Below are 19383 nucleotides of genomic sequence, written 5' to 3'. Positions count from 1 at the left end.
GTCTTCCAACAGAGCATTAATGAGGTGACCTTGAATGTCTGAGTCCAGAAAGAACAGAGAGAGGATGTCAGAACTGTAGAAATTGCTGAACTGATCAAGGTCCACACAGTGCCCTCAAGGTCCCCCCTAGTCTGACAGACTCTGCCCGTACATCCTGTATCTGCACTTTCCTCCCACCTTACCCTGTCAGCACGGTTACAAGCATTAATCTCATTTCTAAAAATTTCTCCGCTCATTCAATAAACATTTGTGGAAAAGCGAGGTTATCATGTCACTGGATAAATGAACATTTCCTGGCACAGGGAACTCAGAGAAGATTGTGACATGGCCCTATCCTCTATACCAGCTTAGAGTTTGTGGGGAAATTTTGCAGACATCCCGCTTCTATTTATGGCCCATATGATGCTGACAGAGAGGACTTTCAGAGAGCAAAGGCAGAAGGGATGAAAGCAAGCTGATTCTTTGGGGAATGAGGGAAAAACCTTCTAAGTAGAAGGTATTTTAATTGAATTCTGAAAGCCAAGTAGTAGTTGATCGACAGAGAAATAGAAAAGAGGCATCCAGGTGGGACACTCGGGTGTGCAACATACACAGATACCCAAAGATGCTGTTATTCGGGGTGCTGAGTAAACACTGCCACAAAGAGAAACCTAAGGGCTGGAGAAAATGAGAAAGTTATACTCTTAACACATTGCTGGTAGGAATGGAGCTTTGTGGAAAGTAATTTGGCAATATCTGTTCAAATTTAAGTAATACATGAAATTTGATCCAGAGATTCCACCTTTGGGACTCAGGCCCACAGACATTCTAAAACATACACTATCTGATACTAATATCAAAACTACACTTACACTGATATTTATTGTAGTGCAGTAAAGGAATAGAAAAGAAGCCACCTGAAAATCTATTATAAAACTACTGGTTAAATAAAACATGGAATTCCATACAGTTATTTGAAAAACTAACAGAGAACTCTCTAATCCCTGGCTTGAAAGAAAAAGTCTGTGTTATGTTGTGAAACAAATATCAGGTTTTCCTCTCCTTGGTCCTCATCCCCATTTTTTGGAGCAAAGCTGAAAATCCTTGGAATCTTCAAAGTCATACTGTAATTTGTATATGTTAATGAGATGATTGGGGGCTGGTAACTCCAGGTAGCTTCAGGATGGGAGTTATTAGCAAGACAAAAGCAGGATCAGAGGGTGAGGCAAAGGGTCCATAGCTTAAATTGATCACCAGTGGCTAACAGTTTAATTGATCAGACCTCCTAAGGAAGCATCCATAAAACCCCAGAAAGACTGGGGTTCTGAGACCTTCTCAATGGCCAACACATGGAGAGCCCAGAATCAGATGTCTGAAGAGGGCACATTGTCCTTCCTGCATTTCTTGCCCTGTGCATTTTTCAACTTGTATTCGTCACCATCTTTAGTTATGTCCTTTAAGGAAGCATTTTTCTGAGTTCTATGAGCTGCTGTAGCAAATAGTGAACCTGAAGAGAGGGTTGTGGGAAATCTGATTTGTACCTGGTATGTCAGAAACACAAATAAAACAACCTGGTGCTTGTAACTGGAATCCAGTCATTAGAATTTTTTCTTTCTTTTTTTTTTTTTTTTTTTTTTTTGTCTTTTTCCTTTTTTATCGGTACCAGGGATCAAACTCAAGACTGCCTGCTTGCAAGGCAGGTGCTTATGCTGCTGAGCTAAATACCAGCCCCTGTAACTGGAATCCAAAAAAGAGAAACTGAGCTTCCAACTTTCGGGATCTGACCCAGGTAGCCAGTGTCAGAACTGAACTGAATTAGAGAAACCTAGAGGGTATCTGCTATAGAATTAGATGCTTGCTTACAGGCAGGAGAAATCCCTTCCCTCTTGGTGTCACAATAGTCTCCTCCATTGATTGTAACTGAGTGAGAGTATGGAAGAGACTAAGTTTATTTTTTCATATCTCATCATAGAAGCCCTCTTCTCCAACAGAATAGGGTTTTTGGAAGGTGACTGGATGATTGGATTGTGACACTGGATTAGTCTACTGATGAGTTTAAACTGGTGTGGTACAGGGAGGTGAAGCCTGGTGGGAAGAGGTGGGTCACTAGGCGCGGACCAGAATGATGTATGTCCCTCCTCCTGCCTTGATTCCTTTTACCATGTCATGGGCCGTTTGTCCTTTGCCCTGCCCCTCTGCCACATCATCCTGCCTTGGAGCCAGCAGACTATGGGACTGAAACCTCCGCAATCTGTGAGCCAGAATAAACCTCCCTTCCTTCAGCTCGTGAGTGTCAGGCATTTTGTCCCAGCAGCAAGAAAGTAACTAAAACAGCCTGCTTCTTTCCACTGGCCATTCTCTGCTGAGCAAAATTTCGCGTTACTTTTCTTTCACAAAATATGTATCACTTACATTTTGTAATTCTGCTCTCTTAAAATGAGGTGCAAATTTAGAGGCAGAAAATTTACATTTGCTTATATCTGGCAGCTATTTCTTAAGCATTTGATTTAGTTTTCATCGAAACAAGCTGTTCTTCCTTTTACACTCTAATTGAACTGATTTATAAAACAGTTGATGAAAATAAAATTGCATATATAATGGTACTAACCGGTTTAAGGATCAACCCAACCTGACTCTTAAAAGAATAAAGTTGTGAAACAATCTGAATACTGGATACTTCTAGGTTCTTATGGTTTTTCTCCTTGTGTTAAGTTGAAAAATGTGTGCATAATTTGCTGCCATTCTAATATGCACATTCTTTTTCGATGTGACTTTGTTTCTCCCTCTATCAGGAGATAGAGCCTATTTTCCCCTCCCTGAAAGCCAGACTGATTTTATGACAAGCTTTGGTCAACAGAATGTAACAGAAGTGGTGTTATATTAGGTCTCAACAGACTGCGTAGCTTTGTGGGTTTGGATCTTCTTGCAAGACTGCCCTGAGGCCCCCATGGAAGGAAGGTGACCTAGCCTACTGAATAATGAATAAAAAGTCAATGGGAAATAGAACTCAAGTGCTCCAGCTGATAGCTAGCACCAGCTGCCAGACAGAGGAGTGAGGCTACTTTGGATTTTCCAATCCAGGTGACTCTCCAGCTGAACAGGCCCTGGGAGACAGCGTAGGCAAAACCTTCAACCCATGGATACTGATGTGGAATAACAGGTCAGTACTGCACCAAGCCATTAAAGTATGGAATGACCAGGGGCACATCTTAGCAGCACAAGTGCCAGCCTGGCAAGCACGAGGTCCCAAGTTCAAGTCCCAGAACCAAAAAAAGTAAAGGAAGTGTGCAATAGATTGTTAAAAAGCAAAAGAAAGCTAGATTGCCTCAGATCTTTGCTGTTGTCCTCACAGAAAGATGTTATATAGAGCAAACCTCTTCTAAGCGTTTAACAGTGTTCATAGAAGCAGGATGTTTTTGCTTTTGATAATCACTTAATTGCACTGATTTGAAAAATACCTCATGAAAATTATAGTAATAGTTAGAAGTTATAAATAAGTCTGAGGACCAAGCAACCTGATGCCTGTTAGCCTGAGAAGTTAGGTTGGGGTAGCAGAAATATCCATCCATACAGGCAAGAATCCCCTTGACCAAGCCTGTACTTGGAAATTGTGGGCACCCAGAAGCACATTCACCAAAGGAGCAAAGATCAGTGGCAAATCCAACAGCTTTCTGTATAGAAATTGGGAAAGAGAATTTTTACCCTACTGTTAAATAAAAGTAGCAACTACAGAGAAAATGCTATTGTGGGACCTGATTTATAAAAATGAATCCCACATCTTCATACGTGTTAATATGAGGATGAGAAGGATCTGAAAGGTTACCCACCAAGCTGTTGTCATTCTTACCTCCTGGGATCAGAGGGGACACAAAGAAGGAAAAGGAGAGTGGGAGAAAGATGCTATAGCAAGATGGAAAACATACATGGTATTAAGCAAAAATGAATGTATCCTGGGATCCTAAACACAAACACATCTATAATACAATTACCAATATGTACAACTCAAATAAGAAACATTAAGAGGAAAGTAGAAAAATGGAGGATGATGGAATTGTAAAAAATTATCAGCTTGGATTTCTTTCACTTAGTTAAGGTTTTTATATTAAAGACAAAAGAAAAATATAACTATATTGTGCCATAGCAGGAACATATTATTACAATCCACTGGAAGCAATTTCTCTCTGCTTTGTTATTTGCATATTTGTTCATTTATGTATGTTGTTATATGCAACACTTTTTGCCTGACTTTATTTGGACATATTTGTTACATTTTGTCATATAACAGAAAGGTGATTTAGGGTAAGACTGTCTTATATGACTGAGTATCTTCAAAGTGCAATCTCTGGTCACCAGATGTCAGGTGAGAACAGGGAGAAAGGCTAGAGAAGGGAGAAGTAGGTAGATGCGTTTTTCATAGTAGCCCTGAGTGCATTAACTGGAGACCAACAAAAAATAGCAGAGCCAGGCTTTAACCTATTTAAACAGTGAGAAAATATGTTCTTTCACATAGCTGTACCTCCAAAGGGAGGGTTGCAACAGTTTCATGCATCTTATTGACCCTCAAAATAATCCATGGAAAATGAGAAATGTTTTTTTTAATCTGTTTATTAAAAATAAGGGACTCTTTCTCCAAAATCCCTCATCAGATACATCTCTCCTATGTCTCACTGGCCAGATTTGGATCACATATCAAATCCTAGACCAATCACTGGTAAATAGAAAAGGGCCAACATGATTGGCCTAGACTATCCAGGGATCAATAAATGATTCTGTTTGCACAACATTGGCAGGCTATTTTGTTACCTGGAAATACCAGGGACTTTTAATTTTTTATTTTTTATTATTACATATTTGCAGTATATAATGTTAATGTTTCTGATGGGGAGTTGGTACATGTACATAACATATCCTAATTCTTGCTTTTATTTCCTTTCCCTTCCTTCCCTCCTGACTCCATTCTTTGATGTCATTCTTATTTAAGAAACATCTCCCTACTTTCTATTATCTATCTTTTATATTATTCTTTATATGGGCTTCTCATGTAAGAGGAACCATGCAACATTTAAGCTTATGCATCTGATTTATTTCACTTACTGTTATAGTCTCAAGATGTATCCATTTTTCTATGATGACTCGTTTATCTTTTTATGACAGAGTAGTACTCTATTGTGTATATATACTACATTTTCTTCATCCATTTGTATTCGACATGTAGGCTGATTCCAAGATTTAGCTGTATTAAATTGTGTTGTTACAGACATAGGTATGCATGTATGATGTCTTTAACTCTTTGGATTTTGACAACACCTAAAATGGCTATCCAGTGTCCAACAAAAGAGTGCTCTGCTCATAGCTTTGGATGCTATACCAAGGTCAGATTGCTATAAAAATGTCTAAGCACTTATTATGCATTTTTGTTTTATCTCATTTGTACCAGTAGCAGAGAGAATGCAGAAAAACATTGCTTTATGGACTACACTTTAAGTAAGAATAACATGGGCTTTTCCTAGACCAAGGAGGGTGTCAGTTCCCTTTGACATGTGTGGAGCTGGATGGGGAAACCTTAGACAGTCAGGGATATGTTGAAAAGACACTGAGGCAAACAGAATTTGGCTAGTGTTCATTACACTACACTCACACAGTTGCTGCAGGGTGTGACCAGGTCATGTTCCATGCACAACTCTGAGCACAACTCCACAATTCTACTAAAATAGCATCCTCACTGAGTACAGCTGCCTTGTCCTTCTCTTGAAAAGACTGAGTTAAGACTCTCATTCCAAAAGACATCTAAGTCTAGAAGCAAAGACTCATAGGGGTTGTGGGAGGAAGATTATGTGGGGTATCTGGCCTGTATCAGTTAGGGTGGTTTCATTACACTGTGATAAAATCTGATTCCAGACATAGTGGGGTGGCACATGCTTCTCATCCCAGCACTCTGCGAGGCTGAGGCAGTTGGGTCACAAGTTTGAGCCCAAGTTGGATGCTGTCTCAAAAATAAAAAGTAAGGAAAAAAAAATGAGGGATGTAGTTTAGTGTAAAGGCACCAGGTTCAATCCTCACTGCCAAAAGTTTTTTAAAAAAAGGAGTCCAAATTTTCAGTATCATATGACAATAGTAAACTTCTTATCTGTCTGCATGCCTACTGCATGTTAACATTAGCTATGCTCCATATCTACTTTACCCAGGGACTTCGGGTGATGGAGAGGCTTTTAGAATTGTTAATTTTGTGAGAAAGGGAAAAAAAATGCATAAAGAACTCCAGGGTAATTCTTAAAGCCTTACTTATAAGTAACACCTCCAGGCTTCTCCCATTTCATTACACACACACATGACCAAGAAGTACAGTCCCTCACGGGAGAAGGAAGGAACATTTCTGGACGATGCATTCCTTCGCGATCCCACTTTCCTGAGCCTGAGCACTGCTTTTGTGGAAAACGGTTCTCTCCTCCCGTCATCTGGACTAGAAAGTCTTTCCTGGCTGTGGATTCCATTGACGTTTTGATGTGACTTCTCACCAATAAATGTCTTAATGTGAGTTTTCCCAGATAACAGCATATGGAGGTGGGAAGTAAGGGAGAGATAATGTGACCTTTCTGTGTTCTCTCTCCCCTGGGAGGCGCCTTCCTCACAGTTTTAAAACATTCTCACAGTAACTCCCTGAGAGCAGACACAGCATCGTAACAGAGGAAACCAGGACTCAGAAGCAGGAAGCAACTTGCCCTCACTCTGAAAGCTAGAAAAGATAATAATAATGATTTTTTATAAAATTATTAGTATTATTAAAACGGCTGCCTTCTAGTGAGAGTTACTGTGTGCTTTGCAGCATGGCATACTGGCTGAGCATTCTTAACCTGAAAATCAGAAATCCAAAATGTACCAAAATCCAGAATCTTCAGAGCGCCACGGTGATACTACAAGGGGAAATTTCTACACAATGAAACTTTTTTCGCATGCAAAGTTAATAAAAAATAACGTGTAAAATTACCTTCAGGCTACGTGTACAAGCCGTTTATGAAAACGTAAGTGCATTTTATGTTTAAACTTGGGTCCTACCTCAAGATATTTCACAGTGTATATACAAGTATTCAAAAGTTTAAAGAAGTCTGAAACATTTCTGGTCCCAAACACTCTGTGTGAGGGATACTCAACCTGCAGTTTACCTCAGTGTCACAGTCAGGGATTTACTAGAGGATAAATACTAGAGATTTAATAATTTACAGAATTATTTTATAATATTCACCCAAACTGTCAAAGGCAAAAGAGTATAGGAGATCTGTCCACACACCAGAGACCCAAAGAATTCAGCTGAGGGCCTGGATCCCATGGCAATTCCCTGCACAAGTCCAGCTGAAGACCTAGAGCCTGTGTGTGGGGAACCACTCAGATTGCTTCAAAGTTCAGGGGTGTCTAAAGACACCTAAGGATGTTACCCCACTTGTCTAGCAAATGTGCACAGTGGGATACAGTTATGTAGCCATGACTTAACATAGGTAAACATGCATGTGCTGGTTATGGTACTATGTAAGAATTCAAGTGTGAGATAACAATTTGTAATAAGAATTACACAATAAAGACACAGGATGCTCTGGTTCTTGCACTCTTGTGCTCTGCTCTGCTCCATGATGCCTGCTGTTGCTGCTGATGTCTTGCACACATGCATTCCTCATCTTGGTACCTCACCCTGGAAAATCTCCCTTGGGCCCCCTAAGCAGGCTGACACCATAACCATGTCCTCCACAAATCCAACTGTCATGGGCCTGGAGCCCATGACAACGTCTCATGTAAATCTGTATCAAGCAAAGGCACTGGCAAGGCCCAAAAGACAGTGGTGGAAGCTAGAAAGTCTGTGCCAGGAGGATGAAGGGTCCGTGCCAGCAGGCGGAGGTATTTGCACTGGAGCCAAGAAGCGATATTCAAGGTAAGAGCTAGAGCTCCCCTGAAAAGAATCACAGCCATCCTCAGCAACGTGAGGACCCAAACTCCTCTGACAATGAGAACAGTTGAGTTCATATCAGGAAAACCAGCATCTCCAGGAGAATCAGCAACACACCATATCCTCTCCAGTTCTCTTTTTATGAAATTGGCAACGATCTTCAGGTGGACCTTCCATACCCAGAATCACGCTGACTCAGTTCAACGGGTATTACAAACTGACCACTGGTTAATCTACCACCGTTAGTACTCTCATTAAAATTTCACAATGATGCTTTGGCAGAAGTACTGTCATTTTATTTATTCTACGGGTGAAGAAGTACTGGTTTAGAAAAAGAAAGTTGCCACCTTGCAAAAAAGGACTGGAGTCCAAAATAGAATCCAAATCTGCCAAAACCCAAGTTCATCCTCTTAGTCTCAGAGCACACCATCTCTCAAGATTTCCAAAACTTGGTGATGGCATTCAGGCCTTCCCCATACAGTCCAGGAAGGAATGGGAAGGGCCGGTCCTAAAGGGCATGAGTGGTGGGAACAGGAATACAAGGCGAGGGCAAGCTCCATTTCCAGGCTACCTCATTCCCGGAAGTGCCCTCTTGTTTCTTTACTAATAAATGTATTATTCTTGTTTTCTAAGATTTTGGCCACAAGATGTCCCAAGTATAGTGAACACATCTCTCCCTCCCCCCACCCCACTTTAGCTCCTCCTTTGAGAAACATCACCCCATTTTCTTTTAGGGATTGGCTCTTCTTGTTTGGTTCCATATGGGTCCACTTGGGTTGCATGGTCATATTGTTCTGCGCAGAATCACTTGTGGTCTGTTTTTTTATTGAAACACCAAGGGAGCCGTCACCTGTGGCCCTGGGGAAAGAAAACTGGGATTTATTTAGGTGTTAATATTTGTCTCTCTCCTAATTCTATTGTTACGGTTCAGATAAATGTTCCCAAAAGGCCTATGTATTAGATAAAGGCTTCGTCCTCAGCCCATGGCATTGGGAGGTAATGGGAAGTGGGGCCCAGTGGGAGGTCTGTAGGTCATTTAGGGTGTGTGCTTAAAGAAGACTGTGGGACCTGGTCCCTTTCCCTTTCCTTTTGTTTCCTAGCCATGAGGTAAGTGGTTTTGCTCCACCACACACTTGCTGTCGTGGCCACCTGGCACTCTCAGCAGAGACCTACAAGCAGTAGTTCCACTTGGTAATGACCTGGAGCCCTTTAAAACTATGAACCAAAATAAACCCTTTGTCTTGACAAGTTGATTTTCTCAGGTACTCATTTAGGGATAGAAAGCTAATGCACATATGGTACACAGACATCAGAGGGCACCAGGTAGGAGATGAGAAGATTTGCCTAGAAATTATGATAATCACTTGGTGACTTGTTTGGCATGCTTGTTTGGGGGGAATTCACCTCATGAGTCTGCATGGGGGGCAGAGACCATCTCTTAAAAAGTAAAATTCACCTCCCAGTCTTCCTGGCAATAATTGGCATATGAGCTAGGCTACTCTGATTAGACATGTCCTTCTCGGGACACTGACAAAGACACAGAGATAGAGGAACTTTAGGGAATCCACATTGCCAGGATGCCAGTTCTGGCCTGGACCAAAGTTCTAGCGGTGGTGTCAGCCCCTGGATTGAGGGTCCAGCCTTGCACTACTGGTTGTGCTGCTGGTAGTATCTCTGCCTAGTGGAAAGGCCAGCTCTGAAATGTGTGTGCTTTGGAAAGTTGTTCCCCCCTGAATGACTGCCAAAAATCTAGAAGCTACACAAGAAGCCATTATTAAGAAATCCTTTTCTGCTTCAACTGGCCAGGTTTGGCTCCTATGCACAATCAGCCCTGCCTGGCTGCAGGTCCCACCAGCAGTGTAGATTCAACTGACAGTAGATCAAAACTATTTGAAAAAAAATTGCTTCTTACTAAACGAGTACAAACTTTTTTCTTTGTTATTCCCTAAATACTACAATGTAGTAATTCTGCTATTTATGCAGAATTGTTATGGCATTAGTTATTACAAGTAATCTAGACAAGGTTTGATTTAAAATATCCTTAGATTGCATGCAAATAATATGTCATTTTACATAAAGGACTTGCGGATGTAGCGATTCACGAATCTGCAGGGGGGCTTGGAACCAATTTCCTGAAGATACAAAGAGATAGTATGCATGAGAATTCCAGTTGAGGACAGAGAATGCAAAGCAGCCATAAACATAAGAAGCTGAGACTGACAAGACTTTCTGGAGGCCCTTTCACTCGTCTCTGGCTGTAACATGCTCCAGAGTCTAAGAAAGGCCATGAGTTGTTGGCACCATCCTAGGGGAAGGAGGGCTGAGAAGGGAGAGAGATGCTGAATATTCTGCTAAATGAGGCAGCTGAGGGTTTCCTGTGCACATTCATAAGACAACCTCTTCTGTGTAACAGCAGGGTGGGGGGGGGTGTTTTCATCAGTTACCCATTGGTACTTTAATAATTACAATTCACAGACAAAATCTTGTAAGCCCTTGTAGTCAGTCAAAGGAGGAAAAGAATGTGAAAATTTGAAACAATGGCACTTCTCTGGCACAAAGATAAAGGTAAATAAATCGCCTACTCCACTTGCTGGTCCTGGGGCTGAGAGACTGTCTCAGAGATAAACTGGATGCTTGGGTTAAACTGAACATGGCCCTTTCCCAAGAGGAGGGCAGAGTTGTCCTGGGCAGCCAAGAGCCACCGGTCCCCTCTGGCTACAGTCAGCACATGCCCCAACGTCAGGCTTCCACAAAGCCTTAGGCTTTAAAAACACAGAGGCTGGTGAATTCCGGACATTCTGAGGGGCCACATGGTCTGCATGCCTTGTGTTCCAGCTAGGAAAGCCCTCTAAAGGCTCTCCTGGAATTCGGATTATTTGTCTGTAGGTTGTTTTGAGATCTTTCATTAGAGAGAACTGGGGTCTTAATTCAGAGAAGCCAGGCATACACATTGCAAATACCAGTGAGCAAAAGCACATTATTGATATGCCAAGAGAAAGGCAGACTCCCACATAGAAATCTTCAGCTCTAAATTTACAACCTCAGGCAACTTTTGGGCTTCGTGTCCTCCTACAAAGCTGAGGTTGGGAGTCCCAGCTAGAGGAAGGAGGCTGTTGTTCTGTTTTGCAATGAAAGTGTTGGAAAACGGGTTACTCTTCTGTTTGCACAACTCTGAATAGACTAAAAGCTATTCGTGTGTACATTTTAAAAGAGGGAATCATATGATATGTGAGTGATATTTCGACAAAGGTATGCTGTCCCTGCATGGAAGGGATATGGAGACTGCAGAGTAGTTTGAACCTCAGCTTTTCCAACCTGCACTGAGACTTGGAGTGAAACTATTAACCTGGTTGAGCCTTTTTCTTTTTTCTTTTCTTTCTTTCATTTAAAAAAATTATTTATTTATTTTGACTTTTTGTGACAGGAGCTCACTATCGAGTTCAGGCTGGCCTCAAACTCATGACAATCCTCCTGCTTCAGCCTTCCAAGTGCTAAAGCACCACCATGTCCAGCAGAGCCTTTTTCTTTAATCTCTGATGACAAAATATATTGTGTCACAACAATGTCAAAGAACTCATACAAAGGAGAAGTGAGACCCCATCTGTGGACATACTGCACTCAATTAATCCATGATCTTATCAAATCCCTGTTATATATCAGGCATATCAGATCACTCCTGCCTCCAAAGAGGAAGCAGCTTAGGGTGAGAGACACAGAATGGCATCAGTGCTGTGGTGCAAGGAATACACAATGTACTGGGTTCAGACTAGGAGAGTAGGGGGCTGGAGGGCCCATGAAGGACAGGTGCCACTCCCCGAATACAGCGTCCCTGGCCATCCCAAGCCCCATCAGCCCATTCCTGCCCATCTAATTACCTGGGCACTTCCTTAATGCTTGTGTCCTCCCTATGAGACCGCAGCTCCATGGGAGCAGACAGTTTGGTCGCTGCTGTGTTCCTGAGGACCAGCACAATGTGCTGTGCAGATAAACACTACAAGTGTTCGCTAAATGAAAGAAGGCATCAAGATGAGTTAGGGGTAAGTAGGAATTGGCCAGGTGAAGGAGCCAGAAAGAGCATTGCAGACCAAGAGCATAGCAACCACACCACTGTCACTGCCGCTCCAGATTGTAGGGAGTAAAAGGACAAAAGAGGGACATGGCAGGGGAGGAAGATGGAGACACAGGGAGGGGCAGGATGAGACTTGGCTCTCACTCTAAACACTGCAGAGTTTCTCCTGGCGATTGGCTCCAGTGTATGACAAGCCCCCACAGATCTGGGTAGGCGTGCTGAGTGCAGTTGGTGAGTTTCTATAGCAACTATCACCATGGCACCAGAGGCCTAGATCCAACTTCCGGCTCTACTGAGGCCCTGGGCTGCTGTCCTCCACCCCCTCCCCAGCATCCTTCGTCTCACTAGGTAGAGAGGAGATACAGCTGGCATCCACACAGGGGTTGTGGCCAGGGCCCTGAGAGGAGGGCTGTGACTGGGATGCAGGGCACAAGGTGACAAGATTGAATATTTCATGTGCCACAGCAGTGGTGTCTGCCGAGGTGGACACAAACATATGGAACACATTCAGAAGTGACTTCACATTGTGTTGCAATGTTCAGCGAGAGTGAGATGGGGAAGGCTGCTCAGAATGGGTGGGAAGGGGTAGGTTTGAATCTGTACCAAGCACTGGAGAAGACAGGCCTCTGTTGTGAGCTTCATGGGGCTCCATACTATACAGGAGGTCTGGATAAAGAGAACCTGAACTTTTGTAGCTCCCACATCTGGGTCTTTCTGAGTCTGACTCTCTTATTCTCTAAAATGGGGCAAGGGGTAATAATGATGCTATCAATACTCTTCAGAAGTCAGAGAAATAAGCCAGGAACCTCAGACCTAGAAGATGTTTGATAAATGCTTAGAGTGAGGGCTACAATGTGGCTCAGTAATAAAACGCTTGCCAAGGATGCACCTGGTCCCCAGTTCAATCCCTAGCACTTTAAAAAGCAATTAGACTCCATTACTAACTAATGTAAAGACTCAATGTCACCTATCAGTCAAAAAGGCCACAAGTCCCAGTCCCCTTTGCTCCCTGCTGCCCCACATTCTTCGCAAACCTAATTCTGTGGCATCAGCTTCACATCCTCCTCCTGTGTCATGGCCCAACTCTTCCCTTAGAGGCCAAGTACCGGGAAGGTTGCAAAGTCACGCTGAGACACAGATCCGAGTTCTATTCCAGCTACCATGGCTTGCTACCCTCCTGACCCTGGGCAAGTTCAATTCTCTCTGAGCCCCGATTGATTACACAACTGTCTGCCTCCCTTGAGATTTCTTGGTTGCAAGAATTCGAAAACCCAACCAGGTTGTTTAAGCCCAAAGGAGGGCTAGGGTGAGAGTGGCTAGATTTAGCAAATAAAACTACAAGATGCTCATTTAAATATGAATTTCAGATAAATAACTAATATTCTTTTTACTCTAGGTATGTCTAGGTATGCATGGGCATACTTGTACTAAAAAATACTGTGTATCAGAAATCCAAATTTAACCAGGCAGCCTCTGTTTTCTCTGACAGCCCTAGGTGAGGTGAGTATCTACCCATTCTTCTATCTCTTTCCCTCTGTCCCTCCCTCTCCCCACTCCCATAACCTCAGGGATGTTCACTCCACAACAGGTCAAAAATCACCCTCAGCTGGGGATATAGCTCAGTGGCACAAGTGATTGCCTGGCAAACACAAGGTCCTGAGTTCAATTCCCAGAACACACACACACAAAAATGTCACCCCTAGCAGCTCACTGATACTTAGGACTGTGATCAGTCCCTTCCACCTTCTCTCTCCCCTCCCTGACTATGTTGTACTAGGCCCCACCTCTGCCTCGGGGACAATCTTTGTCTCCCCTTGAAGTTGTCCCTTTGCCTTTCTGTGGCCTCTGCTAGGCTTTGATGCCTGCCAGGCCCCAGAAACCCTCATGCTGTGGATTTCAGCCCACTCTCAGGTCCAGATCTTGCAACCACCACTAACTGGGGTGCCCACAGCCAGCTGTCTACACATGAGTTCCTCTGGCTCTATACTTCAGTTTCTTGACCCAGTGTATAAGGAAACTGGACCAGTTAGGGTCACAAAGACAAACAATGCCACGTTTGGGCCAGGACATTAAATCAATGGGGTCCCAAAGACAGTAGCCTGATCAAAAGGAAGTTGGTACAAGTCACCTTTTGCCCTTTGCTATCAACTAGGAAAGCAGACCAGAATTCCAATGCCTCTGATTTCCCTATAGATCTAGAAATATGGATGTTTGTGTGGTAATCCACACAATCCATTTTGTATGATTATCCCTCATCTATGACCTCTAAACTAGGCCAGTCTGCCTTGCAATTGAAAGCAAGGCTTTTACAGGTATTGCTGGAAACCCCTGCCGGGATACCTGAGGGACTATCAAACTTCCCACAAAGGGTGTCAGTCTAATCTACCTTGCAATATGACACACGGGTGCAAAATAAAAGAGAGAAAGTTCTGCAGTTGAGGAGCTCCGGGATGACTCAAGGCTCTCTGTGGAGCAAAGGGCCATGAGTCCAAAAGTTCATGGCTTTTATTAGCATCAATCAGAAAAGTGAGTGGGAGCCACTTCAGAGTGCTAGAGAAAAGAAACTTTGTAATCGGTGGCTGTAAGGAGAAAGAGAGCAATTTTGTACCAGGCACAGGGCCCTCCAGTTAGCAGTACAATGGATAGCTTGATGGGTGCAAGGCTGGCACCTTCACTGCCAGGAAAGGGTAATTCTTTTGAGTCCCGTGGCTTCAGCTGAGATGTTATCTCCTGTCTCAGCCCTGAAATCTCACAGACTCTTGCTCAAGCTCCTATTCTAGTGTCAGTAGGGAGTGCAATTCTTGCCCAGTGCTGCAATGAGACATACTGGCATCTTGGCCAGACTCAATCACATTCTTTTGGCCAATTAAGGGAATATCTGGGTTTGCTAAAGGCAGCTCTGCATATCTCAGTGAGTAGGACTAAAGTAAAGGTCAGGTAAAGATCAAGACAAGGGGCTTCATTTCTCAGAAGAGAGCAAATTGGTAGTCTCCCACAAGGGACTATTCACAGGTTCATTTGTCCAACCCAGAATCTCTGGAATTGGGCAACAGCAATCTGTGTTTTAGCAAGCACCTTCATATTATACTTATGCCCAGTAAAGTGAGAGAATGACAAATCCCAGATTTTGCCCTTTTAATAATAGGGCCCTGCTCTGTATGTTCGTTCACCCATTACAATGGGACAGAAGAACCCTTCCCTCTATTATCTTTACCCTCAACTCACAGTACCTCAAAGCATCATGACAAAGATCCAGAGCTCCATCCAGCTCCTGCCAGCCGCTGTCACTGAGCCCCTCACTGTGTCCACAGCCTGCTGGGAGAGGTGGCCATTCCCACTCCACAGATGAGGAAGTTGAGGCTCTGAGAAAGGTGGTTTGCTCAAAATCACAAGCCACTGATGGAGGGCTAGGGTTCAAACTTCACATTGCATGACATCAGAGCTTCTGGGGAGCTTAGCACTGAGTCAAACTCCATACCTGTATGTCAACAGCAGAATGGTAATCAGAGGTGTTCTTTCCTCCTGAGATGAGCAGCTAAAACTACAGCACAGAGTGGCTGGTCATCTACAGTTGAAGAGGCGACATGGCAGGGTCCTGAGATTCAAAGGAGGGTGGGTGACTTTGGTAAGAGTGGACGGCTTCTGGAGACCACACAGAGCTGCTGAAGACATGAGCTGTGATGGCCTCATCTCCATTAGGAGCCTCTGGCTTCTCAGAAACACTGAAAGTGGCTGCCTAGCTCTGCCCTATACCACACAGTTCTGATGTCTGCTTCCCACCAAGTTTGGCTTGAGTAATTACAATTGCAAAGGCTTGTATCATAGGAACTCTCTACAGTTTGGCAATTGTGGGTCCCAGCATTCTGCTGCAGTTTCCATCTCCTTGTCTATATTTAGTTCAGTCTGTTCATGTGTATACGATCTGGCCATGGTTTAGTGAGCTGCAGATGCCCAGCGATCTGGTACTGAGTACCTACAGTATGCTCTGCACTGTGGTAGGCAAAAGTGACTGGCATTCGATGTGCACTTATCTGATAGAACAGAGAAGACTTACTGCATTCCAGAGTGCCATAGAAATAGAGCCATGTTCTTTGGGTCTTGAATGTCTTCCAGTGGCTGCCCCCCAGCCTACAGTATTTTTGTAGATGGTGAAAATTTAAGAGGAGGGCCTAGCGACAGGTCTTCCCCAGATCACTGGAGAAGTTTCCTTACAGGGGATCGCAGGAACCCAGCCCCTTTCTGTCTCTCCCCTTTCTCCCTTGCCTCCATGATGTGAATAGGCCTCGTCCTCTATATGCTGTTATCAGGATGTGCGACCTCCCCACAGGAGTTGACTCTGTTGCTTTGGGCATGGACTGAAGCCTCTAGCACTGTGAGCCAGAATAAATCTTTCCTCATTTTAAATTGATTATCTTGGGTATTGGGTATCTTGGGAGGTGGTGCTGGATGGGACTATGAGACAGGACGGGAACGGTAAACCAGAGCTGGGCTACAAGGAAAGAAGTCGTCTAGGACATTCCGTGTGTGATAAGCAGGGAATAAGCAACGGAGCCGGCTCTGCTCTTGCTGATTCTGCCTCTTTATTTCTTTGTCTTTTTTTCTTTTTTATCGGTACCGGGGATCGAACTCACAACTGCCTGCTTGCAAGGCAGGCACTTATGCCGCTGAGCTAAATCACCAGCCCTAGAATGTTCCAATCTTTTTTTTTTTTGGTGCCAGGGATTGAACTCACGACCTTGTGTTTGCCAAGCAGGCACTTAAGCCACTGAGCTAAACCCCCAGCTGATTCTGCCTCTTTATCACTTCCCGTCTGAGCCTGAGCCCCAGCACTTCCCGAACTCAGTCCTTCATGTAAACCCTTCCCCTGTTCTCCATGTTCACACACTACCTGCTATTCACCTTTCGTCTTTAAGTGAACTCATTGGCTTTTATTTGAAAATTTTATGTGAAGAATCTTTCTCCTACCACAGTAATTGGAAGATAGGTTGCACTTGCCATAATAGATGGTCCACATAAAAATAAGAACTCCAGGAGCCTGACACTGAGTCAGGGTATGCTGCCCTGGGAAGACGGCCAGTCTGCCACTTGGTCCCTTCATTAAAAGAATCACCAGCATCAGGTGTTAGGGACACTCCCTAACCAGCCTAAGCCTTTCTGTTTGTGCAATCAGGATTAAGAGAGGACTCAGACAAGACAAATGCCTTCTTTGGTGTTTTATTTGTGTCTCTCTATAGAAACCATGGAAATTAATCACAATTCTCCTTATTTTGGGAAACTGAGTCCCAGTTAAAACGTGAGGCCAAACTCTACATCTATGTGTGCCCCTGGTTATCTCATACTTGCTTTACTGCTGTGCTCTTTGGGGCCCTTCAGCTCAGGACTACACCTGGGGATTACTGGAATAGGTGAGCACTTTGCAAAATAGTAATACAATCCCACAGCAGTGGCCATCAACCACTAGGAGAACCTGGTACAGAGGTTTTATTAAGTGTCAGGCACCCTTCTAAGTACTTATCTATATTAAATTAATTAATCCTCACAAAATAGCTTTGACAATTGTGCCACTGTCATTCCCATTTTACAGATGTGAAAACTGGGGTCCAGCATAAGTAAATGCTAAGTCTATCCTTTATATAAATAGATTCCCATACACAATCTCATTTACTTATTCATTTTTTTCATTGAAACACCTATTCAACAGATAATGCATTGAATATTGCCTGTTTTCTTTGGAATATTGTCTGTTTTCTTCAAAATAACATTTCTTCTTAAAATAAAACAAAGCCCCTACTAATTCTGCTTCCTGCAAATTCTTTGAGTTGTCTCACTCTATGCCCTGCATCCCCAGGTGACCTCCAGTTGCTCTCTGTGGACTTCTCTGGGGTACAAAGGGGATCCAGCCACTCAGTTCTCAGGCTTCCAGGAGTAGTGGCCACCAATCCTGTTCATCAAGTCCTTCTCTGGGATTTGCACTAGGTTGCAGGGAACTATGTGGCCTTGTGCTCTGGGCTTCGCCTGGAAAGTAGCTGCCAACCAGTGACTGATCATTATTGGGGAGCAAAGTTAAGACACTTTGATTCAATGAGACTGGCTGGCCCAAGCTCCTAGGGGTGGGGATGGCGGGGCGGCAGGTCTGGAGTGTCAGCAGCCTCACAGCCTTCTTTCTCCCTCTGCCCTGCCTGTGCCACTCATTACCTCACAGATCCACTTCTAAGCCTCTTCCAAAACTACCATCTGTCTCAGAGACTGCTTCCTGGTGTGTTTACCCTAACACACCTCACAGGGTGTTTGTCACCATCCTAAGCTATAACCATCTCTGGATCCCAATGGTCTCTTCCCAAGACCCAAGCAAAGGAGCCAGAGAGCATTAAGACATTCCCCAAGGACTGGGTGACACAAAGGCCCCAGGGTGACCACAACCTCCACAGGTGCTGAAAGCTTTGAAGGTCATCAGGTTTCTTTATTTATGTTTTGCTACATTAGCTAATTAGCCTCTTTCCAGGCTCCATTACCGTTTCCTCCAGTGTATCATGGCCTTGGCTCTAATGACAGGCAGCCACTCAGCTTGGACAGGGAAGATGTGCTCTCTCAGGCCCACAGGGATCAGTTGGGGAAGGAGAGAGGAAAGACAGGGGAGATTGGATTACCCTGTGTCAGGGAAAGGTCACTGCTCCCCCACCTCTCTCTGCCTTTAAGCAAAGAGAGCACAATCAGCATTTCCTATGTGAGCCAGGCAAAGAAGGGCCGGGTGGTAAGTGGCCCACCTTTGCTCTTTTTTGAAATGGTCTGTCTTTAAAAATAGCCCATGGTTGCCCCAGACTTGACCCCTAACATTTCTGAAATTTAATTGCAAATTACCATCTCAGCAGTTCCATAGGCTTCCCAATCTGGCCTAAACCCAGCAATAAAGGCAGAAAACAAATGGGATTAGAACCTGCAGTCTGCAGAAGCAATTTGACATGTGGACGTGCGTTCTCATAAGTAATCCCGCTTAACATAAACCAAGCAACAGAACTCAGCTGCAAGGTCACCAAGTCCAACACCTTCTAAGAGACCCAGGGAGATGACCAGGAAGTCTAGAGACTGTCTTTTGATGAACAGAGAAACGAAGTGCTAGGTTTGAATGTTTGTGCACCCAAAGTATCATATATTGGCAGCTTAGTATGCAGTGTGAGGTGGGACCGAGTGGGAGGTCTTCAGATCACTAGGAGAACACCTTCAAAAGGAATTCTGGGGCTCCTGTCTCTCCAGCTTCTTGATTTATTCCTCATGGGATCATCACTAGAGACATGTTATTTAGACCGTTGGGCTCCATAATTATGAGCTAAATAAACCCTTTTTTCTTTATAAATTTTGTCTTCCTCAGGGAGTGTATTGAAATAATGATAACTGGACTAATGTA

Source organism: Cavia porcellus, unplaced genomic scaffold, assembly GCF_034190915.1.
Source record: "Cavia porcellus strain 051 isolate PalLab524CR breed Dunkin Hartley unplaced genomic scaffold, mCavPor4.1 scaffold_19, whole genome shotgun sequence".
NCBI lineage: Eukaryota > Metazoa > Chordata > Mammalia > Rodentia > Caviidae > Cavia > Cavia porcellus.
Note: the sequence above shows the minus strand (reverse complement) of the source record.